A 26,210-nucleotide genomic window follows, 5' to 3' on the forward strand; every position below is an offset into this window, starting at 1 on the left:
AATCTACCGAGTAGCCAAAATGGATGATCTCTAATAACTGTTTTAATGCCTTCCAATTGTGGGTGGAAAGAATGAGGTGGTAACCAAAGATTTGAGGGGCAATAGGGAATAGCATCAATAAGGGTAGGCAGTTCTTGATCACCCTATCAAAGGTAATCCTTGGATAGTGGATGGAATTGAGTAGGTGCAGTTGATGTAGAGGGAGCTGTAAACCAGGGCCACGCTACAAAGACACACGGAAAGCGTATCTTAAGAAAACCGATGTGGACATCATAAACTGGGAAGAGCAAGCCACCAACCGACCCCAATGGCACCACATCCTCCATCAGGCAGTGGCCTGCTTTGAGGAGAAACGCCTTGCTCTCGAAGCTGAAAAAGAGAGAGGAGGAGGAGGAAGGAAGGAAAAAGAAATAAACTTTCTCCCAGCAGGCAGCTGGCTTGCCACAAAATGTTTGTACCTACTGCAGGCAGATTTGCAGTTCCAGGGTCAGACTCCTGAGTCATCTCAGGATGCATATGAAAATCTGTGGTAGAGATCATCCTCGAATCGAGGGATCGCCAGTCATCAAACCTGGGCCTTTGTGTCCTCTGGAATTTGCATGGCGATTCAAAGGGACACTGGTGGTAGAATGGCTGAGGGGGCGGTCTCAGCTTGTACACCTGTTTGTGGAGTTTTCTCTTTGGGGCTGGGGTATAAATGCCCAGCGAGCAGAGGACTGTCTTAGAGTCTTTTAGCCAGTGTAAAGATTAATTCGTCTTTTTGTTGAATAAATTAGACTTGAAGGGTACTCAGAAGCTCCCTGGGGAGACCTGAGAACTGGAGCCAAGACTCTCACCTCATAAATACTGCCATAGCTATCCCTCCAGATGCGATAGCAGCAGCATCCACTCCAGACTGAAGAGAAGTTTTGGTCACCAGTTCGCCTTCTTCAATGAGGGCTTAAATTGGGCTCTGTTCTCTTGAGTTAGTTTGTCCTTAAAATCCAAGAATTTGGTGTAGTTGGTGAAATCACATTTTACTATCAGGGCCTGCTAGTTAGCAATTCTGACCTGATGGCTGGTGGCAACTCTTCCGTACAAGGTCAAGGAATCCAGAGCCCTTGTCTACAGGTGTTGCCTTAGGATGCAGTAGCCTGGATCTGTTGGTGGCTGCTTATAGCACCACAACTGAGTGTGCAGAGAGGAACTCTGTTCCTCTGGCTAGTATAAAATAGCACCTCTCAGCCGTTTTCAGGTTGGGGGCACAGGAGAATGTCAAAACTACCCTGGCTGGTTCCATGATGCCCATTTACTGGGAGGGCCATTCGGCTGGGACTAAAAAGTTGAAAGATGTCAAGGAGCCTATATTGAGTATCTTGGACCTCCTTGAATGGAATTCCAAACTCAGTCACCACCCTCTGCAGGAGCTCTTGATATTGCCTGTGGTCATCAGGTGGGGATGGTGAAAGTGGGGTGATTGCCTCATCTGGTGAGGAAGATGATACATCCATCAGGACCTGTGCTAGCTCCATTTCTTCACTCTTGTACTCCAACAAGTTGATTGCTGTCATCTAGGAGAGGGCTGGTGGATCCAGGGTATCTAGCATAATGATTCCATGGGCCCCAATAGGTTAAGTATGAAGGGTTGATTGGTTCAGGGGGACCCCATGGCACTAGGTACCCTGAGGTCCCTGGATAGTCATATCTGGTTGGAGGATGGAGCCCAGGCCTTCTAGAGTCTGTGTCCGAACAAATCTCCCTAAGTGGTAGTGATGGCTTGTCTGGAGAGAAAGTAGGCTCATCTGGAGCCTCTGAGTCATCCGAAGAGAAAGTAGGTTCTGGAGCTGTCAATACTGATGAGTGAATACTCCAGCTTGTGAACTGGATAGGGGAGCATCCCCATCTCTTCAAGGTGGTTTCTTCCTCTGGTGTCAAAACATCTTTCAGGAAGGTCAGACCCGAAAGCAGAGGAGATTGAGGGTTGGGAAGGGTGAAGATATCTTCTGGGGAGATATAGGTTTCAGTCTGCCACAGAGTGTGGGGGGTTCCAATGGTCAGGATTGACAGATCTGCTACATCCATGGTCATGGTGGTCAACGGGTTCTTTCAGGGGTGGGTGGGTACCACAGAAGAGTTTAAGCTGGAGCTCTTGGATAGCATCAGTAGATGCCGATCTTTTAGCTTACGAACCAGAGCTGTAGTCAGTACTGATGGATGGTCTCTCCTTCACACCTTACTCTCAATGTTTGGGTGGTTTAAGCACAACTATGTCCTTGGAGACACACACACACACAAGGATTCACTTGACAAAGATTGAGACAGGGTGGAATCCCTTCTATTAGAGGCAGATCTGGAAGGGGATCTGTCCGTGTTTTGTGAGAGTGCCCTTTACTCTCATGAGAAGCCTTAGTAAATGATTCCTTGGACTCAACAGCTCTGGCCTCGGCTCCTGAGCTTGTGCTTGGAGGGGAGTTGCTTGTCATTTGAGGCCAATGTACAGGGGGTTCTCCCTGGCCCAAATCTGACTGAGGTCTCATGGCCTTCTCTACAATGTATTTCCTCAGTCAGAGCTCTCATCCCTTGTGTATTTAGGGAGGGAAGGGGCTGCAGATGCAGCACTAAGTGAACCTCTCCGAGGCAACAGTTAAATCCAAAGCAGACTGCGAAGAGCTACAAAGGGATCTCACAAAACTGGGTGACTGGGCAACAAAATGGCAGATGAAATTCTATATCGATAAATGCAAAGTAATGCACATTGGAAAACATAATCCCAACTGTACATATAAAATGATAGGGTCTAAATTAGCTGTTATCACTCAAGAAAGAGATCTTGGAGTCATTGTGGATAGTTCTCTGAAAACATCCACTCGATACGCAGCAGCAGTCAAAAAAACTAACAGAATGTTGGGAATCATTAAGAAAGGGATAGATAATAAGACAGAAAATATCATATTGCCTCTATATATATATCCATGGTACACCCACATCTTGAATACTGAGTGCAGATGTGGTCACCCCATCTCAAAAAAGATATATTGGAATTGGAAAAGGTTCAGAAAAGGGCAACAAAAACTATTAGGGGTATGGAACAGCTTCCATATGAGGAGAGATTAATAAGACTGGGACATTTCAGCTTGGAAAAGAGACTAAGGGGGGATATGATAGAGGACTATAAAATCATGACTGATGTGGAGAAAGTAAATAAGAAAGTGTTGTTTACTCCTTCTCATAATACAAGAACTAGGGGTCATCAAATGAAACTAATAGGCAGTGAGTTTAAAACAAACAAAAGGAAGTATTTCTTCACATAACGCACCGTCAACCCGTGGAACTCTTCGCTAGAGGATGTTGTGAGGGCCAAGACTATAACAGGGTTCAAAAAAGAATTAGATAAATTCATAGAGGATAGGTCCATCAATGACTATTAGCCAGGATGGGCAGGGATGGTATCCCTACTCTCTGTTTGCCAGAAACTGGGAATGGACAACAGGGGAAGGATCACTTGATAATTACCTGTTCTATTCATTCCCTGTAGGGCACCTGGCATTGGCCACTGTCAGAAGATAGTATACTGGGCTAGATGGACCTTTGGTCTGACCCAGTAGGGCCGTTTTAATATTCTAACAGAGCCAATGCCGGTATTTGTCACTCATGGAGAAGGAGCAGGAGATACAGTACTTAAAACCTGGGATTCTGGGGCATAATCCTTGTCCACAGAGTGAGGCTCCCCAAGCAGGGAAGAAACTAAGCTATACTAACTATATTATAACACTAGAACTTCAACAGGACTAAAAACTATGTACAATTATATTTACAGATTCTGAAGAAGAAACATGGAGGTAGCTTCGGACATAGAGGATTCCAACTCATGCCATGTGGCAGTAAGAAGGAACTGGAGAGGTATCAGTCTGCACAATCCATTATGTCCTAGGTTCAGGGCATGAGGAGGGAAACTGCACAGGTGCTCATGAGCAGACACTGTTTGTTAAAATTCTCCAGTCTCAGGTGAGTGGAGAGCATGCATACCTTCTTCTGGAATACACACTAGAACCAGCACTTAAAGAACTACTAGTTAAATCTGAACACCATATACACTGAAGTGACATGGAAGACAGAAGTATTTCAGAAGACTGGCAAACATTACCATCTTGCCTTTCCTCTATTCCTCCACCAGTAGCCAAGAAAATACATAACTTAGGGGCCATGCTCACCTCATTACTAATTCTGGACAGCTAGGTAGTAAGCGACTGCTTACAGCTCAGGCTAGTGAGAAACAATAGATCAGTTTTCTATTAGATGACCAAGCTACAAGGGTCTGTGAATAATCTCTGAATGCCACAGTGCTGCCACTCTGCACCTCCCTCTTTCTCCATAGAGATGTCCAGCCTCCAGCTCATTTATTTGGCTAGGAACAGGATCTGACCGTTCCTATTTAAATCTGACATGATTTATTTCTTTGTAGGTCCTTGTTCTATCCCAAATTTCTCAAAGTCCTAAACTAACAAATTTACACCTGTCCTCTTTGGGAATTGGTCAAAGCCTGGGTTACTCTTGCTTGGAAGGGTTGTGCTATTATTTATGTGGCACCAAAAGTATGCTAGGCACTTTACAAGCAAGTATGAACACAGAATCGTTGGCCCCAAAGAGTTTACAATCTTAAAAGAGTGCAGAGGTGAGGCACAGAATAGGAAGCACACGAAAAGCAAAAGGACTTCAGCAATGACGTTAAGCATGACTCTTGTTGGATCCATGTTTTTGTGTATATACATCTATTTTGTCAACACTTTTTAAAGCGAGAACTAGGTTTACAAGTATCATGAAAGAAGTGTGTTTGAAAGGAGAAACTTGGAGAAGGCAAGACAGATGAAGTCAGGAAGGAAACGCTAAACATATGGGAACAGATGGAAGGAGGAGAAAACATGAGACTTGGAGAAGGAAACAAAGGGAATGGTCAGTCCTACCGCTTGTATTAAGCAAACTGGACAATTGAGAACAGTAGAAAGAGACCAGGTCAGAGAGTTACAGGAGATTTAACTCCAGTCTTCATTTAAGACTGTAACACTCTCTTTTGCTATGTATACTGTATGTATGTTGTTTATGAAGGACAGCTAAACTCCTTAAAATGGGTTCCACCTAATGATGCTGGCTTTTGAATGCAGGAACAAAATAGAGCCTTGGATATGCTCTTCAATTACCATTTATATATTAAGATTCATTAAGAGCTGTTCTAATGCCATTCTTCTATACCCATAAAAGGAGGAAGAAACTGCATTCCAAAATTAATGAATGACAGCTATGCAAACAGACTTACTCAGAGATAGAGGGCCACATGAAGACATCAACTCAATGGTATTGTATCTTCTCACAGCATATCTGAATTTGACCCAAAATGTTGAAATAGAAGGTAAAGCTATTTTCAATGTGAAGACTTGTTCTATTAGATATCGTGAATTTATTTCAAGTCAAAATGAGGATCACCATTCTCGGAACAAAAAATAACCTTTGCACTTATAGTTCACCTTTTGCCTGAAGATCTCAAAGCATCTTACAAATATTACTTAAGCCTCCGCACTCTTGTCCAGGAAGTATTATCTTCATTTTACATAAGAGGAAAATTGAGATTCAGAGAAGTAAAGTGACTTGCCCAACATTTCACAATAAGTCAGTGGCAAAGCCAGGAATTCTGAATTCCTCACTGCCATTACATTGTTCTGACCACACTCCCTCAATAGTGAGATAAAGTCCATCTATTACAAGCACAGTGCTGGGAGTATATTAACTAAACAGGCACAGAAAATTTTCAGCTCTGCAGTAGGAATGGGATCAGATCTATCAGTGATGGAAAGTGGAAGAAAATCTTGACAACCTGTATGCCAGACAGTTTTATCTGGATGCATGAATTGGGATCTTGTCATGATCCCATATGATCTTAAAATATTCCAGACACCTCTTATGTGAATAAAAGTAATTACTGCTCTTAATGTGCATAGGGAAGAGAAATGGCAAAGTGAGCAGGAAGGTACATCAGGCAGTCTGGCAGTACCTACAACATACTTTGATTTATGAAGATACAGGTCTCAGTCCTGTCCAATGATAAACAGAAATGCAAGACTTGGAGCTGATTATGCAGGCACACAGAGACAACTCTTATCTTGATCTTTTTTTAAAAAAAAAAAAAAACCCAAAAAACCCCCACCCAGTATTTGGGTGGACTGCATGAGCTCAGAGAACATTTCATCTCAAGTGCAGTTTTTTTGCCTTCTTATCTGCGCTAGCCTCTGGAACGGAGATGCGAGTGGCAGCGTTGAAACATTTGCAGCTGCTGGAGGGAAAAAAAGGGAGAGTAAAATTGAAAAAGACACACTGGCCATTTAAAAGGAGGGGCTGATATTTTTGGGTTAACATGCAGCACAAACCCACCTAACCCCCCACACCCAATTCTCTGGGATAATCGCTTCACCCCTCCCCCCCCCGCGTGGCTAACAGCGGGGATGATTTCTTTTCAGCCACAGGCAAACAGCCCAGCAGGAACGGCCACCTCTGAATGTCCCCTTAATAAAATTCGCCTATTTCAACCAGGTGACCATGAATGATATCACTCTCCTGAGTATAACACAGAGAGATAAAGAACGGATATTGCTTGAATGCCATCAAACACTGGGACCGTACACTGCCATTCTTTCTTATGCAATGATTCCAGACTATGTGCTACTGGCCTGGCATGATAAAGTGTCCTACCATGGAGGACGCAATAAGGCTGCCATCTCCAGAAACCTTTTGTAAAGGCCTTGGGAGTACCTCCAGGAAAGCTTCATTGAGATGTCCCTGGAGGATTTCCGCTCCATCCCCAGACACGTTAACAGACTTTTCCAGTAGCTGTACTGGCCGCGAATGCATCCCAAGTCCTCAGGGCAAATTAATCATTAAACATGCTTGCTTTTAAACTGTGTATTATATTTACAAAGGTACACTCACCAGATATGACTTCTCTACCTTCAAGGTCCGGGAGCCTGGGTTGGGAGGGTGCTGTCTCCCCGGTGATAAACAGTTCCTGGCTGTCGGGGAGAATGGTTTCTCCGCTTGCCTGGTGTGCGCTATCATATTCCTCATCCCCAAAATCCTCATCCCTGATGCGTGAGACTCCCTTGCAGGAGTCCACGTACAGGTGTGGGGTAGTTGTAGGGGCACCCCCTAGAACTGCATGCAGCTCATCATAGAAGCGGCTTGTCTGGGGCTCTGACCCCGAGTGGGTGTTTGCCTCTTGAGTTATTTGGTATGCTTGCCTGAGCTTCTTAAGTTTCACACAGCACTGCTGTGGGTCCCTGTGATAGCCTCTGTCCTTCATGCCCTTGGAGTTTTTTTCAAATATTTTGGCATTTCATCTTTGGAACAGAGTTCTGATAGCACGGATTTGTCTCCCCATACAGCGATCAGATCCAATACCTCCCGTTTGGTCCATGCTGGAGCTCTTTTGCGATTCTGGGACTGCATGGTCACCTCTGCTGATGAGATTTGCACAGTCACCTGTGCTGATCAGCTTGCCACGCTGGCCAAACAGGAAATGAAATTCAAAAGTTCGCTGGGCTTTTCCTGTCTACCTGGCCAGTGCATCCGAGTTGAGAGTGCTGTCCAGAGTGGTCACAATGGAGCACTGTGGGATAGCTCCCGGAGGCCAATACCGTCAAATTGCGTCCACGCTAACCCAAATTCAACCCAGAGATGTCGATTTCAGCGCTAATCCCCTCGTCGGGGAGGAGTACAGAAATCGATTTTAAGAGCCCATTAAGTCGACAAAAATGGCTTCGTTGTGTGGACGGGTGCAGGGTTAAATCGATCTAACGCTGCTAAATTTGACCTAAACTCGTAGCGTAGACTAGGGCTCACTAACTACAAGCTACGTACACAACTAAGAGAAACAACTGAACTAACTATATAAAAGGGACGATTGTTCTCATAGAGGCTATGAGCACGGGGAGAGAAGATTCCGACTCCGACCAAACGGTGGTAAGAGGGATCTGAGGGTGTGTAGCTCTGCAGGTCCTCTTTTAACATTATATAGCCATATATACCTTATAACCCACATGAGGCAACGTAAGACACATATGCAGGTTAACAGACATTGCTACAGAAATCTTCCAACTCTGGCACATGGCACACATGCGTACCCGCATTTGAAATACATATAGGGACCATTGCTCAAAGAAGAATACTTCCATCGATAATAACTGAAATTAACATATAGGGAAAGTAAGAAAATGCTGCTTGAGAACTTAACTAAAGGTTGATTTAAGGATAATTACTTTGAATATTTTGAAATGTGTTTACAATTTGTGGATCAATAGTTATAAACTTTTAGCTGTCTTACTCTGAATGTCTATACCAATAATTGTCTGACCTCCCCACCATAAATTCCTGCAACTGTGAAAATTTAAATCCCTAAAAATAGGAAAAAATGCTTAAAAATAAACCAATTGCTATCAATCAAAATTATAAAAAAAGTAAAGCTAGAATTCTGCCAAGTCTAACTATTTCAGATAGTTTCCAGAGGGGTGTATGCTGAGTGAGTGAGGAGCTCCTGCTGGGGCCACCCACCTTTATATGTATTTCCCACCTTTATGTGAGCACCCTCTCTGAAAATCATCTTATTTCGCATATTCCCATGATTCCCTGGTCCACTTATCTAGACTTTTGGCTCCATTAGTAAAAACGTCACAATTTGCAAGTGGAAATGGATGGAAAAGAGAACAGTGGTGTAACACCAGCAGCCAATGTACTTCACCAAGTTTTGATGTAATTTCAAAACCTTTTATATTGGTTGGTTTTCTGTGAACAGGATTGGCACAAACTAAAAAAAAAATCGTTAATAAAAACAGACAACAAACCAACAATACTGGCAAATGAGAAACACAAATAAAATGAAGGAAAAAATGCAATCAGACTATAATGAGCAAAAAGAGAAAAATGGTCAGAGGTAAATGACACACATACCCTATCCAATTTCCTCCTTTTTCCTGGACATCCTGCAACTCTCCCTTCTTTCTTAATTATGGTTTCAAGAAGTAGGTGAGGAGCAGAAAGAAAGGGACAGGAAGAGTGGCCAGTGATAAGAAGTTACAGTTTTACAAAAGAAAGAAGATAAAAGGAAGAAATCAATAAATAATAGATAGAAATAAGTAGAGAAAGAGAGGTAATAATGAACAGAACAAGTGAGATAATAGGAGGAGAAAGAAATGGCAGAAAGAAGTCATATAACAATTAAGATAGTGAATTTAACATATTTGTACTCCTTTATTTTATTGTACTTCTCTAGTAAATATCCTATATCTCTAAGGTTTATTTTGAGCACTTATATTACTGGCAACTCAAGAGTCAAAAATTTAATAATTGGAGGAAAAAAGAGAAAAAAATAAATTCACTAGAATTCAAATAAAACTCTTGAGCTGATGGGGAACTAGTGGTTCTCAGACATACAGTCCCCACCTTGTAGCATATTTGGAGAACTGTCTCTTGGAATTTTTTTTTACACTATTGGCAGCTATTTCCAGACCTCTGGTGCAGCTGGGCTCCTCTTTTCTTGTAGCGGTAGAGGTTGCTGGTGGCAGCACAAGCATTTCCCCTTTTGTATAAAAACAAATCAGTTAAATTATTGGGGAGCAGGATGCAAAGAATAATTGTGCTGATCCTCTTCAAAATCCTATGGCTAGCTCTATGCATAGTGGTGTGATCACAGTAGCTGAAGGACGATTATGTTTGAGGGGCCTCCAAGATATTTTTCTCAGACTTGCTCCAAAATGTTCAAAAGCAGCATATTTAATTTTTACCAAAATATACTATAAAAAATACTGATGGGGCTACTATGCTCAAGATTTAGCCTACCATTTGCCTCCTCTTTTCTGTTCATAAAGTCCATGTACTATTAACTCTGTAAAACAAATTATTCTGCACCAGCATCATATAAAAATAAATTTAAAAATATACCACCAGCAGCCTAGATCTCACGGGCAACTTTAAAAGTGCTAGCTGAAAGACGGACAAAAAATTAAACTTTTGATATGGAAACGGATTTCAGTTTCAAACTTGTAATGAATTGTTTAAGTAAAGGAAACTATAGATCAATTCAATGAGACTTTACCTCAGGGATTCCAGTGCTCGGAGATACACCTTTGAAAAATCCCAATTCTTATGTAGACCACCATTTGACAGAAGAGTGCTACATATAAACTAGTCTTTCAAAATAAGTTTTTCCATTTCTTTTCTCAGCCCCAGAAGAAACCACCATGTTCACAACTATGCAACTCAGATTGTGAGGTTTCAGATTCTTATTTGACCAATGCCACCCCAAATCATAAACATAGAAAAGTAATACAGCTAATAAATACAATGAAAATAAATACATCATACCACACATTAAGGAGTTAAATCCATTTAAATGCACTGTGAAAAATATCAAGGTCAGCACTATAGCAAGATATTTTAAAAAAAACCCTATTTACAGTAACAGACTAAATAAAGTAAGTCCATGTGAGTAGAATTTTTTTTCAGGGTCATTAGGTAGTATGCTGATGCTTGCTCTCACAGCTGGTATCATGTTATAACATATATGTATCCACCCAAGTGTGCTGGCTCCTGGCATCATTCTCCACCTGCTGAGAGTCTTAGAACACCCCCCACCAACTCTGCTTTCCTCTAGGTGTGGAGATAAATAAAAGCCCTTCTGTGGAGAATGAGGAAGGTACGTGTAATATTTCTATCGGTATCATAACCTCAGGTTACCTGTGTGATATTATCCTGCTTGAATGCATAGAGTTAAATCAGAAGAGGCTGTGTTTAGGGGCAGACCAACAGAAACCGAAACAATGGCAAAGTTAAGACTCCTTAAGGGAACAATGGAGGAGAACTATTAATTAGGCTCCCATAAGGCTGGTATGGTTTCCTCTTCACAAAGCTGAAACCCTGGGATCAAATGGGATCCTAAATGTTAAAAGATGCTGGCTTTGGGAAGGAGGGAGGGCTGCCCAGAGAGTGCTGGTGAGAGCTGATAGGCATGCAAGAAGAAACACAGAGACAGAGAGAGTATACTGTGAGCAGGACAGTCTGCTTCTCCAACCCAGAGATGGATATTAGCTTTGCTGAGGGTACTTACAAATGATTGCAAGCAAAGATTAAGCTGTAGTTGGGGCGGGCGGGGGGGTGGGAGGGGGAGAGAGAGAGAGAATTTTATTGTTTTACTCCTTTTGCTTTGCATGTTATGTACATTTGGGTGAAGGAATAAATAATGCTTTGTTTTAAAGAAGAGGTTTTTGAGTCACTTTACTCAGTTACTGTCTGTTACAGGTCCCTTAGAGGCAAAGGGTTTACAGTGCCAAACTCAGTTGGGCCTGTTGGGTTAATATGGTTGGGAAATAGGTAAGCTGCATCCCAATGATCCAGTCTAAGAGTGGATCCAAAAGGATCCATCCAGAGGGGAAGGTACTATAGGATGCCAGTCCTGTCATTTGAAGAGTACACTCAAGAAGACCAAAAAGGGAACCAAAGCACAGCTTGCCATATAACGGACACCTCCCAAATACAATATATAAACTAAATCCAAGCCTTGGCTCACCTTGTAGCAGTACTACAGAGGCAGAGCTAGGAGCAGCATAATAGAAGTATGGTATTACTATGATCCTATTGCAGCCCTCTTATCTAGAATCCTGGTAGTACTGTAAAGCCAGCTACTTTCTTATCACACTCATTTCTAACAGTGTCCACCCATAGCATTTGGGTGCCTTTAAATACATATTCCATGCCCTCCAGATTGAGCAAAGCTCTCCAGTCTAGCCTTTTCCTCTACACTTTTTACTCTGGATGTGGAGGAACCTTGCCCATCCATTAGAAAAACATCTGCATGAAAAGGCAAATCTTGCAATGTGCCTTGAAGGTGGCAAAACTTTATCTCAGCTGGAAACAGGTTCCAAAATCATGAGCCCTCTGCAAAGAATGCACTATCCCTGGTTCCCATTAAGTGTACCCTGGGGCTTTGCCAAGGATTTCATTGCTTGCAGTATGTTAATGCAAGTACCCAACAATCAGGAAAAGAGGATTTATTAGAGAGAGGCCATCACACATTATATGAGTAACAAACACATTCATGAGGCTGACACAAAGAAAAGAGAAGAGAGTTTTCAAAATGATTTATTCATTCACAGATTAATAGACTTTAAGGCTAGCAGAGAATACTGTGATCATCTAGTCTGACCTAGTCATAGACTTATTCAGACCAGGTGATTCTTACATCAAGACCACAGCTTTTGGCTGTGCTAGAGCATATCTTTTACAAAGACATACAGTCTTGATTTGAAGACTTCAAGTGACTGAGAATCCACCATATCCCTAAGTAAATTATTTAAACAGCTAATTACCCCACTTTAAAATGTGCCTTATTTCTAGTCTGATTATTCATTAGCATTCTATGACATCACTTACTGTAATCTGTGACCATCCATTTGCTAGTTCCTATATTTCTTGAAAGAAAAATAAAGGTTACTTACTTGTAACTGCAGTTGTTCGAGACGGTTCTGCACATTTACACTTATGGGTACGGTGCTGCCTTGTGGTGCCTTGCAGTAGAAACTTTGTCTAGCAATGTCAGCTTTCCCCCCCAAGAAATACCAATAAATTAATTGTCTGGTTGATGTGAAAGAACCCCCTTAGGTAAGAACCTGGGATCAGGTCTGAGAACTACCTTTTTCTTACGAAAAGAAGTGAAAGGAGGATCAGCCATGAGGGCATTCAATTCACTCACTCTCCTGAATGACATGATGGCAATAATGAAAACCATTTTGAGAGATAAATGATAGAGAGAACACTCAGCCAAGGGTTGAAAGGATGGTTTCATCAGCACACCAGGAATGGAAGCAGATACTGGGAAAGTCAGGTTTTCCCTTCATCCATGCCTGAAATCTGGTCCACTTTAAGTGCTAACAGCTTCTGGTGGACTGTTTTCTATAGTTAATTGGTATATCCTGCACAGACAAAGAACATGACTCAAGAGAGTCAAAGTCCGATCGCCATGCTGTCAGGTGAAGAGACAGTAGGTTCTGGTGAAAGATCTTGCCCTCCTGCTGAGACAAAAGGTCTGGAGACAGAGAAAGACACAAAGATTCTGCTGGACAGTTGCAGGGGATCAGTAAATCACTGCTGATGTGGCCAAGTTGGGGCAATGTGAATCATCCTTGCCCTGTCCTGACGCATCTTTCTCACTACCATCTCAATCAGTGGGAAAGGAGCAAAGGCATACATCAAACCCTTTCCCCAGTGCAGCAGGAAAGCATCTGCAAGAAGACTAGTCTCTTGAGAGGGAATTGGGAGAGGCAATTTTTCAAATCGTATTGCACAGCTTCTTTCTACAATCTATAGCATCCATTGGTCTAAAGTAATTTGCCTCCATGCACTGATAAAATGAGCAAGCCTGTCTCAAAAAAAAAAAAAAGGGGGTAGATTAGTCCTGGTTGAATGGTTCTTGACCTTGATTGTTTTGTTTTACTGTTCTGTGTCATAGATGCAGTCAAGGAAGCAGGTTGTTTAGATCTAGACCTGGATTTGAAATGCTTCTTTCTATATCGACTCTGGAAGGCTGCTTATATTGTCAAAAATATGATGCTGAAGGTTGGGGGTGGAACTGTTGCTGGCATTGGAAAGAAGGCATAAGAGGCCACCTCCAACAGGCCATTGAACTTGTGTCCTTAGTTTTTCCAGCAGTTCATCTATCTTTTCACTGAAAAGATCCTCCCCTTCAAAGGGGAGTTCCTTCAGCTTACTCTTGGGGTAAGTCTACAGGGGGGTAAGTCTACACGGGGATCAAAGACCTGCAACACAGCCACGGCTGGCCCAGGTTAGCTGAGTCAGGCTCGTGGGACTTGGACTTTGTAGCTATAAAACTGCAATGCAGATGTTTGGGCTTCGGCTGGACCCCAGGCTCCGGGACCCTCTCCCCTCATGAGGTCTCAGAGCCAAGGCTTCAGCACAAGCCCAAATGTCTACACTGCAATTTTATAGCCTCGCAGCCCAAGCCCATGTCAGCTGTCCCTGGCCAGTCGCAGGTCTTTGATGTAGTGAAGACATACTCCTAGTGTGTAGACCTGGAGAGGATGAACAAAGCCATGTATGCCTCCTAATGGTCACAGCAGATGCCAATGCTCTGGCAGCAGAATCCAAAGCATCAAAAGGAGCCCCGAGGGAGTACCTGGCTACACTGTGGCGCTCTATTACAATAGCATTTTCCAACCACCTTCTGCTGTCAGGTAATTCTTGTAAAAACAATGTCATGTGCTCCCACAAATGGAACTGATAGCAGGCCATGACCACCTGATAATTTGCTACCCTAATACCCAGGGACAATGAAGAGAACATCTTCCCCCCACCCCTCCTGCAATGAATCATTCCTTTTTTCCTCATCAGCTGAGGTGCAGTGTGGTTGTCCAGATCTTGCCCTGTTACTGGCAGTAGCCACCACCAGTGAATTAGGGATAGGGTGGGTTTGGAAGTAGGAAACCCCTCAGAAAGTATCTGATACAACTTGTCAACTTTTTTGGAAACAGGGTAACAAGACACAGTCATGGTCCACATAGATTTAGCTAGCTGTAGCTAACCATCCAAAATGGGCAAGCACTACAGAAAGATTTATAGTGGACACCATACAATCCACCAATTCGTGGAACTGTGTGCCATCCATGGAAGGAGAGGATGCTGAAGTCACCCCCACATGTTCATCTGGTGATAAATCAGGTTCATAATCCATTTCCAACTGGTACTGCTCAAAGAAGGGAGCTGCCTACTCACCTTCCTCCTTAGACTGCATTTCTGGAATCGTCCCAACTATAATGCTGACTGATCCAGAGGAGCCGAATCAGAGGATCTCTGGACTGCCAGATTCTCTGCAGAATAAATATTACCTCTCCATCCACATGGAGAGTAATTGAAAAATTCCCAAGATAACCCCCAACAAGACTCCAGGCCTGCCAATTTCCCCAGCAACAAGGGTTTGGGAACATGTCTGAAGGAGGAGGACCATAGAGGTATGTATCAAGTCACAGGTCTCTACATTCTTCCTCTGTCTTCCTCTTGGCAAAGATCCAGGTCTGGATTGGAGTCAGGATGCACTGGGGATAATAACAGATCCAGAGGAAAGTATGGAGATCCAGGTTTTTGTAGGGAACCTGTAGGAATCCTAGGTAGAGAAAGCATATGGTGGTCCAGGGAAGAACCAGCAGTACCTTCTGACCTCTTCTTCCTAACGGGAATCGAGGAAGGTGATCTTGGAAACATGCCTCCTTTTGGAAACCATGTTTCACCCTCAGAACCAACTAATGCACTGGAGCCAGAAAGTAAACTTGGGCTGCCCAAGGTGACAGAGCTCTCCGGAACCAAGGATATAGCTGGAACTATATGACCCACAGACCAAAAACAGATTCAAAGAAGCAGACAACATTGGATCTGATGTTGTAGCAAATCTATCCCCTGAGCTACTGAACAGGTCTTTGCTTCAGAACTGTAGCGATGCAAAAGCTCTGATGCACGGGAACAAGCACTGCTAACGGTGACCACTTATGCCTCTTTTTCTTCAGCACTGGGAGAGACGGAACCAAAGGTACTAATGGCCCCAATTCCGACACACCAATCAATTCCATCTTCCTGGATCTGGAATTGGAAGTCTCAACCCCTCCTGGTCCTGCAGCCACAGAAGTTCCATCGGCATCAGGTATCTGTGAGGCATGAGGTACAGCACTGGTGAGAGTGGCTAAACAATCTCTCAACCTCTCTCCTGGAACCAAGGCAGTCAGATGTGACCACATGGCCCTCAGTTCAGACATGCATTGCCTTGGGAGCTTGACTGAGGGAGCTGCAGGAATCTGATCCAGCCCTGACAGGGTTTGCAACCTCTTGACACCCTTCAGTTGCTGGGAGCCCATGGAAGCCCCAGGTATTGGGATGACCTCTTAGACCATGGATCGGAGGACTGATCAGATCCAGAGGGTCTAGCTTGAGAGCTTCCCTGAGAAGGAGGAATTACAAACAAGTCTCCCTCTCCTTGTGGGCTCTGGAAGTGAAGGTCCAACAACAAACTGAACATCCAGAAGGTGAGTGCCTTTCTCCCAGGCACTTAGTCTATCTTTATCTTACCCTTTTACAATATCCTCAGGATAAGCTCCTATTGCTACTTGCGAATTGCAATGACAATGCAACTTCGCCTGCCTTATAAAGAAGGTTATAATCTTTCAAAAAAATTAAAATCCAATCAAATTTGTTACACTGTTTTAAGAAGCATGAAGTAGACAGAAAAATATCGAAGACAGAGCACTGCCAGAAAATTACCAATTTTGTTTTGTTCTCAAACATCAGCAGTAGGCAGGTCCAGGACAGAGACAATGTCAGCTACCCTGAGTTAAAAAAATACATTAGGCATCATTAACCATACCTGAAGGAAAAAACAAATTACCTCACAAGCAACTGTAGAAACTCCTAGTGAATTCAGCACAGGAGCTCTCCAGGTGCCAACAGTCTGTTAAAGCTACTATATTCCTTTTACAGACAAAAGATTAAAACATTAATAGCTGTATTTTCAGACAAGTTTACAGTTGCTATATGAAATGCTGGTGAACTCACTTGGCTAGACTTAAGCACAGCTTGTGTTCCTACTTCATGTATTTCATGCATTATATTGTACACATTTATTGTGTCAAAGCTTTTAAGTGCAGATTTTGTCTTTGTAAAAATAAGTCTTTTACCAGGGTATTAGGCTGCTTGTGAATTGGTTTCAATTTAGTAATTACACCTCTTTAAATTAAAGCAGAGGTTTTGTACTGATGACAAATAAATCTAAGCTCTCACCAACAATGAAATATGATCTTGATGAAAGGTCTAGGACATTATCTAAGGCCCTAATTTGTTAGTCTTTTCTGAATGCCCAACATCCAGAGTGAACTTTCCCTTTCCTCCGTTTTCCTTCAAACATACATCTCAACATGGCTAAAGCACGCAGCTACTCAATGGACACTTCTAAAATATTTATTTGCACAGGATCTGTTGCAGGGATTTAGGGCTCCCCTGCTCCTTTGTCATTTGTTCCTTTCTTCCCCCTCCCCCTACCTTCCCAACAAATACGTGCTTCTAAACTGGAATGGCTTTTTTTTTATTTACAGTTTTGCAATTAAAAAAAAAATCTCTTAAAATGAAATATTGGTAGGCCATAAATCTGCCATTGGAGCTTTGCCCTTTAAATTTCAAAAGCAGATTAAAAAAAAACCTATCAACAAGAGGATAATGTTCTAAAAGAGATTGCTTTGCATGCACAGCATATTGCATTAAAGCTACAATGTGTAACAATTTTGGTATTCGGCTAGAATCAGTAAGTATCAGACTGAGAGGGTGTTATAGAAAATTAATAACAAATTAGCGAAATCAAAAAGAAAAAAAGATAAAAACAGGCAAAAAATGTTTGTTGCTATTATATCAACATTGCATCTGGAACTCCTTCCCTTTCCCACTGTTAGGTGCCCACCTTCTCTTCATTCAATGCCTTTGTAAAAATTCACTTTTTCTGTAAAGACAAATATTTGCCCATATCAGTAAAATTCTACCAACACCCATTAAAAAGAAAATATTTTAAATTACTAGCACCATCTGTTTGATCTGGTGTTTCAGGGTTTTATCAGCATCTGACGTAGGGCCTGATCCTATACACATTTCTGGGTGTAAAGCTTTGACTTCAAAAATACTACTCACATAAGACTTAATGCCTAGTAATCACTGTTTACTGGACAAGGCTCAGAGACGAAGTTCCTTGGGAAGGGACTCTCTCTCTCTTTAAGCACAGTGTCAGCATGAAACAACCACCACCCACTCAAATAACCTTTTCAAGGTGATTTTACTTATTTGTAAGTTTTGACGAACGGGGGTGGGGGGTATACAAATGTCTAATTTAATTTGACAGCTATCTTCCAGGTATTTCTATGAGACAAAAGATCTTCATGCAGGGCTAGATCACCAATAAGAAGGGGCAGTAGGGGGGAATCCTGGTTCCATGGAAGTCAATGGCAAAACTCCCATGGGACCAGGATTTCACCCAGACTGTTCTTGAGCCGCCCATTGAGCAGCCTAGAAGGGAGACAATGACTCTCGGAGCCACAATCTCCTTCCCAGTCTCCCTGCTGCTCCCAGGAAGGAGTAAATGATGGCCTATGGCAGCATAAGCTCCCCAATGCACTAGTGCAACTATGCCACTCAGCACATTGAGGGGGGCAAAGGCAAGTCTCTGCCAAGTCCCCACCTCCCGTTGCAGCAAAATAAAGGGCTTCTTATGCCCCCTCTACTCCCTTTGCACTGGCATGCAAGACAGATCACAATCAGGTCCCAATGAGCAGATTCATTTAAATATCCCTAGTATTCTTCTGGGCCCCACTTCAACAATTTTTGTTGTTGCTCCTCCAAAATATACGTTCAATACTTCCTCCCAACTTGGACCTAAAATTCCAGCCCTACAATGGTCTCATATAGAGATGGCAATGAACAAAAATATGAGGCCCTCAAACTACAGGCAAAGGGCATGAGAGAATGAAGCTTCAGGTTTACCAGGCATGTGGAATACCTAGTCCTCCATTAAAAGAAAATAATTTCAACAATATTTTCATAAAACTACAAATAGCTCCCAGATAATTAACCTTTTCTAGACTAGTGCATGTAAAATGTACACAAAATTTAAAAACTACTAAGAACTCCAATAAAATGTTCGTGTTCTCTCCTCTATATTCCTAAGCAACAATAATCAGCCTCTCCCTGACCCACTTCAGTAAGAGACTGACACGTCCTTTAAGAAGATCCTTAAAAAAAGTAAAGCTCTTTGTTTTTCTTTGTGCAAAGTAATAGTTATCTCTCTCTCTCTCTCTCTCTTTTAAAAATAAAGCTTGCTTTAGGTTAAACTTTAAAAATAAATAAATGCAACCGCATATTCCAGGCAGTTCATTATATAAGTACAAAACCATCTCTGAAGTGCTGGAAACATTCAGGCTACAGACTCAGGCCTGCACAGCATCCTCATCGTGTGTTAATGATTACACATTCATTCACTACCAAAAACAGTTTCCTCTAGGATTATGCACGAAGAACAGTTGTCCACAGTAAATCTTTACTCTGCTTAGGTTACAATTACTTTGATTTTACAATGGCAAAAGAAATGAATGTTAAAAAAAAAAAATTACAACCTGTGATGCACTAGCCATTTATCTTCTATATTAGACTATTTTATTTATTTATTTCAGTTTTCATCCTACACAGAAGTTATGGAATTAGCATCACTAAAAATTCAAATCTTTACTTTCTCCACAGAGGAGGTTACCATAATATGCAGGTCACTACGTTGTTAACCAAACTCTTTTGGAAACGAACTGCCTTTACAAATTCAAGCTGATCTTGGGAATGAGAATTATCCCACCTAGTTTTTTGGTCCTCTCAGGCAATATAATGTGGGCTGTTCATGATCATTTTCCTCTATATATGCAATAACATTATATTTTTGGATTCTGAAGCATTTGTCACTTAGAATAAAAATTATACTATGATAGCCTCATTGCAAAACCACCTGTGAAGTGAAAATGCATTAAAAAAAGTCATATGCTGTTTTAAAATGGTTTATCTTCTTATAATGCAGAAAATATGAATGCCCAATTTCTTCCTGCTGGAGATTTTTCAAATTGAAGTTTATACTGACCAAGATGTACAAGTACTTTTACATACACACTAAAAGCTAACCTCACAGAAACCTTTAAAAGATTTCTTTTTTGTTGCTTTGACGCACTCTAGCCCCTTTTTTTGGACGTGATGAAAAATTGCTCCATTCCTACTTGGAATCCAAAGGAGAACAGGAAAGAACGTCTGAGCTCCATACAGATTCATTTTTATTTGCTTACAGGACGTGGCGGATTCAAAAGCTGGCTTCATTTTTCAGTATCCTTAAAGGACCTAACTTTTTTTTTTTTTTTTTTTTTGGCAAGTAGCTTGGTTGGAACTTCAAGTTCAGCCAAAATAGACAATAAAACAGTAAGGAGGCATAATGCCAAAAATGCAAAGGAATCAGTATCCAATCCAGAGCCTAATTCCCTTCCCCCTTTTCCCCCCAGCGATTTACACAGGAAGACGTTAAAAAACAGAAAGCCTTCTCTTTGTCCTAGAATGAACTCTCCATATTTTAAAAGAGCTTATGAACATATCAGACCCACTGGAGGCAAGTTAAAAGAGTGATATTGCTCCACTTGAACTGACAGATTTTTTTTTAAATCCATATGTTTTATCATTATATTGTTTTGAATTTCATACCGTTTCTGCTTCTTGGGAAGAATTCTTGTATGCACTAACAACATGTGGACACTCTCACACAAGACAATATGAAATTTGATTTAAGAGTAACCTCTTACTTTTTCACAATGCCTAACCTTAAATCATTCTCCTTGTTGGTAATAAACTTCTATTAGCCTCTGAACTAGAAATGTCCCAATGACAAAAAACTTGGGACTCACGTTTTGTTGCAGAAAACATTTTCTTTGAAATAATACTTTTTTAGAAAGTCAACTATGAACAATACCACAAAAACGAGGGGCAATGACCAATATAGCAATATGGGCCTTTCTGTGAGGATATGTGCACTGTTCTGTTACAGCTGTATTAGGAAGACAAGCAGGAGGAGGTTGAGGGAATTTCTAGAAGCTTTATATTCCAGTAGAAGGTATAAGTTTTAGAGACAATACCATTTTCCTTACTGCATAAAGTCCTTGTTAATCTTAGGCCTTGTCTATAAAACAAAGATTTGCCAACAGATATGTCTGCTAGAAGCGTGTGTGTTGGGGGGGGGGGTGAAATCATACCCCTTGACCAATACTGCTATGCCAACAAAACCCCCACTGCAGCAGATACAACTATGCTCACACATAAGTTTTGTTGGTACAGCTAATATCATTTGGGGAACTGGTATAGCTATGCTGACAGAAGAACTCCTCCTGTTGACATACACTGCATCTTCTTTAGAGGGGCTCTGCTAGTGTAACTATCTCAGCATCGTCTCTGTAGTGTAGGTATGTCCTCTTAAGGAACAAACTGGTTTTGTGCTTCCTTACTACTGCACATGATGCAGTGTTAGAAGCTGACTTATTTTGAACCTGCATAAATAGAAGGAAAAGAAAATGCCAAAAGATTTTGATAAGTCTATGAGTGGAAGGAGAGCTTTTCCAGAATCCAAAGTGCAGCTAAGTTTGACATGCAAAAAAAGGAAGTACAGGTTAGCGCATTAATTTATGCAGTGCAGAATGAAGCTGAAATTATTATGTTTTGCCTTTCCTGAGCAAGGAAATAAAGAATAACTGTGGCATTGGTATTAAAAAGATTAATGGGCATGTCATTCCAAGGGAAAGAATACACGAATGGGTGTGGTTTTAACCAAAAAGGGCCCAGAGAAAGTGTGAAAGGCTTTCTAAGGCTGATAATTGTGAATTTAGATATTAGTAAGGGGAGGGGGGAACATAAGAGTCTGTCTAGTAGTAGGGATTTTAAACAGGGAACTTTCAGGAGAATTATAGTCTGAGCTAACTCTGAAACAGGTGAGGCAACTGGCAAAGCACAGGAGTCTACTCAAAATACGTCACCCTGCAAGAATAGTGATAGCATACTGCAAATAAAAAGACATTTCAAAATGGAAAGAGAGAAGCATCATAACATTGCATGTGATATCACTAGGTTCCCTGAGCAGAAATGCAACAGGTATGCCAAGTGAAAATACAGGAGAGTCAGTCCCTTACATTTCCAGGCAGTAAAAACATGGGATGGAAATGTAAGAAGAAAAAAAAAAGTGGGGGGGGGGAAGAGGGGGAGAGACATTGGGAGCATGTCTGTCAAAGCACAGAAATCGCCCAAGCTACGGTATCTCATGGGAGTTGTAGTTCCAAGTCCCTCGTGCCTCCACTCTTCCCTATGACTCCTGCTTTCTGGCTCGACTATATTTCCCATAATGTACTGCTATCTCCCTCATGTGGCTGACCTTCATGGTGCATCATGGAAGTTCCAAGAGGCTTAATGAATCAATAAGGAAAGAAAAGTATCCACTGTGGAAGACATAGGGCTAGATCCTGGCCCATTCTATGGCCTTTCTGTGCCACTCTGGCAGTGCAAGGGGTCATGCAGCTGGACAGCTGAAGATTCTCCAGCACAAAGAAATCCCCAGCTGATATACAGCTAGTGGTGTACCACCCCTTCTACCCTCCCTTATCACTCAAATGCTTTGTAGGAATGTGTCATGGAGCATGTGACTGGAGTGCTATTGCATTACATTGATCCCTAGCTGTTGCAGCAGGAGCCTTTTGGCTGTTCTTACTCTGGTGGCCAAACTGACCCTTGCCAGCCCAAGAATCAAGAAATTGCAAAGGGAGTGGAGAGCCACTTCTGAGGTCCATTTTGGGTGCCGTACTGAACAAGCTCCACCAGACTATCACCTGAAGTCTTTATATCAAGATTGGATGTCTTTCTAAAAAGATATGTTGTAGTTCAATTGGAAGTTATGGACACTGATGCAGGGTGAAAATTTTGGGGCCTCTGTTATGCAGGAGGGCAGATTAGAAGATCATGGTTCTCCTTTCTGGCTTTAAAATTTATCAGTCTATGAATGGGGCCATAATATTCAGTTTAATGGGTGCAACAATATTCTCCTCAGTGGAAGCAGCTAGCATATTCTCGCAAGTTTCACTCCACCCTGACTGTGCCAAGCCAACAACTTTCATAATGACATTCAGAAGATATTGCTTTCATCACTTCCCGTTGGTCTTTGCAAGTGCCCTAAAAATTTTCCAAAGGAAACTGAGTGAGACTCTGCAAGCTCTACCAGGACCTCAGGAAGTTTATTTATATAACATTTTAGTCAGAGGAAGCACATAATGTAAGGTTTAAAGAAGTGAAGAAGGCAATTGAAGCTGCTGGACTAAAATTAAATAGAGAAACAAATGCTATGACAACTATTGTTGAGCATGTGATTGGTGACAACACAGGGCATATGATAAATGAAGAGGGAGGATTCAGAAGAGCCAAAGGTATAGTTGAAATGCCATTACATAAAAATGTACTGAGACTGACATACCGTCTCAGTCTAATAAAATCTTGGAGCAAATTCATCCCCAACTTGCCCTGTAAAATCCAAACTTTTTACAAACTGATTAAAACAGACAATGTAGACCTGGGATTAAGCGCAGGAAAACACTTCTGATGATCTTCTAAATAATCTATTGGCAGCAATCAGTCATTTTATGACTTTTCCAATTTTACAGACTTCTCAGAGGATGCCATCCAGCTATGGTCTCAGCGGAGTGCTGCTCCAGCTGTATGGAAATGATGATTGGAAGTCTGTAGTGTTTTGTTCCAGAGTAAAAAAGGATGCTTGGAGAGCATAATGTTCCCAAGATATTTTCATCAGTTCAAGCTTGTGACAAACTCCAAGGCATATGTGCTGCTAATAGCAGAGACCGAAAAAAGGTGGTCTTACTTCTATATCAGGGAAGCCCCAGTGGCACCTGACATCTCATCAAAGAATCCTATGGATCACCAAGGTTCTCCTGAGGCTTTGGTTGATGAAGACGCACAGTTGGGTGTCACTTGGAGTGACCTGCTATCTTCACTATAGAAATTATAACTGATTAACACAGCTGAAAACCATACAGAAGTTTGTAAGACACAATTGCACCAGTTACTTCATAGGGGCCCTTATCGAGCCTGTGATTTCTAGGTAACAAGATATGAACTGTTCAAAACTAACGTATGGCATTTGTATTGTAGTCCAACTGTCCTTGCAGAACAAGAGTTAAGATAGGATACACTAGGGCTTTACAAAATGCTAGGAGCAAGCTTATACATTGGAATGGTTATCTAATATAGGTCAAAATCTAAAACATAAGGTGGAGTCTGCAAGTCTTGCAGTATGACCAAAAAGACAACAGGTTAAAAATTGCTCTTATACTCCAGCATTATCTGATAGGCCTTGGAAGAGTTAAAAAGGCATCTGTATCTTTTTAGCATTCCAAAAGAAAAAAGTAATTGATTACAGGCCTCAGCTTTCCAACTCTAAATTCCAAGTGTGAAGATAAAGCATATTACTTCCAGCCCCCACTACTCCCTGGTGCAGAGAGCAGTATGGCTCACCAGGTCATCCATTTATGGACTGATAGACCATAATGTCACCAACCACAGAGGTCAATCTTTTCCTAAAGTACAATGTGAAGACTGAGACACACAAGCTTTCCTAAGAAGTCTCAAGCTTTCCTTTTTAACTGTCAGAATGGATCCCAAAGCTCACCCAAGCCTAAACCAAGAGACCCAATCCTGGTAAATTCCTCACTGAATGGCAAAAGATACCACAGTATGCATCCGATGAAGTGACCTGTAGCTCACGAAAGCTTATGCTCAAATAAATTGGTTAGTCTCTAAGGTGCCACAAGTACTCCTTTTCTTTTTGCGAATACAGACTAACACGGCTGTTACTCTGAAACCACACATCAGTTATCACCGGACATAGATGCACTCTGAAATCCTACATGGAAGAAAGTAATAAAAGTACTCAGTACAGAAGAGGCAGAATCCTCAACTGGTTACAAATCCAGTTGAATAGCTGTATGATCCAAGTAGCAATGGCACTCACACCACAGCCTAACTGAAGTAAGATAATCCTGCTGAGAAGAGTCCTAACAGGAGTCTATGCTTTTGGAATATATTTCAAATGAATCAAACTGGACAAAATCATCCACAGAGTCAGAAGTTAACCAGATCTGGCCACTGACTCACCTGGGGTCTAATTTTTTTTGGTAAATATTAATTCATGATAACGAAAATTTATACAAGAAAATAAAGGAGGAGGAGTTATTTATGTATTGTTTCTTCCAATATTTGGCAGGAATCCAAGCAGGAAGGTTGGAGGAAGTTCTAGGAGCAATGAAGTAGAGACTGTGTGTATTTTTAGAGATAATGTTTGTCCTCACTTCAATAAAATGACTTGGTTCAGTGTTAGAAGAAACTGAATCTTTGTGAGTCACATTCTTCAATCCTACATCAAGGACTGAAAAAAAAAAAAAAAAAAAAAAAAGCTCATTACCATCCCTTATTTATTTATCAACCACATGAGCACACTGCCAAAGAAACAGCAAAATGGTAACTGGCCTAGTGGGCCTATGCTCAAGAAAGAAATCTAGAGCTAGATCAATGGGAACCAGGCCAACTGTCTAGACAGCAGGCAGAAAAACAAGCTGGCCAAATTTTACCATCTGCCTCCACCCTTTTGTAAAGTGAACAGGCAGACACAATGTGTGATTGAAATTGGTTAATTGTAATTTAAAAAGAGATGGACCTGAATCCCAATTCCACATTCAAATATCCTGCTACTTGGATGCCCAGATTAAGATCCAGCTTCCAAAACCCACTGGAACTGGTTCAAGCTTCCAGGTTCAATAGTCGCCCCAGTCACGTCCTATCTCTACAGATTCTTCCACAGCCCAAGATAGGGGCACCTTGATGCCATTATCATTTCTCCCTCTCCATGAGGGGGTCTTTTTGGATATAAGCTGGCCACTCTTCCATGATGGGGGCCAAGGAAAGCCACCACCACACCTGAGATGTTCAACGGGAGGGTTGATACAGATATAAAACTGTACAAATAGCAGCACCAACAAGCAGCATTGCTTTCTTCCTGTACCACCAATCCCAGAATCCTTTGCATGGTTTCAGAAAGAACAATAAAATGAATTATGGCATTCATTGACCAAGAAGTGGCAGTGGAGATGGCAGCAGGAAGGAAACTGAGAGCGAGGAAATATACAAGTGTCAGCAAGGAACAGTTCTCACTAGATATCTGCCATTTAAGTTCAGCAGTTGTATGCAAATTTGAATCCAAACTTTTATAAGGAACTGGATGAAAATCTGAATTATCCAATGCTACCTTTGGTGTTCTCCAAATCTGGAACCCCTTTCATTGCCACTTTTAACTCATCTCTAGATTTAAGATATAAACTTTTACAATTCACAACCATAGGTCTTTGATTATTTAATGGGGTATGTCTGTAATGAGACGACATGGGATATAGATATATATATTATAGTCAAAGCAGGAAACTATTAAAAGTGGTCAAAAGTGCATAAGAAAAATAATGAAAATCTTGTTGAACTTGTGTGCATTTCTT

The 26,210-nt window shown here is 41.6% G+C and overlaps 2 long non-coding RNA genes across 4 annotated transcripts in view; one reads left to right on the forward strand and one right to left on the reverse strand.

Moving 5' to 3' along the window:
- LOC122463825 overlaps nt 1–3,951 on the forward strand; it is a 131,748-nt gene extending 127,797 nt beyond the window's left edge. The window contains exon 3 of the long non-coding RNA XR_006287453.1: nt 3,797–3,951. This is a non-coding gene — a long non-coding RNA (uncharacterized LOC122463825). The remainder of the gene's footprint in view (nt 1–3,796) is intronic.
- The window catches only part of LOC114019152, a 353,232-nt gene that overhangs the window by 309,483 nt on the left and 17,539 nt on the right, over nt 1–26,210 (reverse strand). The gene's annotated exons all lie outside the window — the stretch shown is intronic.

The sequence above is a fragment of the Chelonia mydas genome, chromosome 1 (assembly GCF_015237465.2).
Source record: "Chelonia mydas isolate rCheMyd1 chromosome 1, rCheMyd1.pri.v2, whole genome shotgun sequence".
Lineage (NCBI taxonomy): Eukaryota > Metazoa > Chordata > Testudines > Cheloniidae > Chelonia > Chelonia mydas.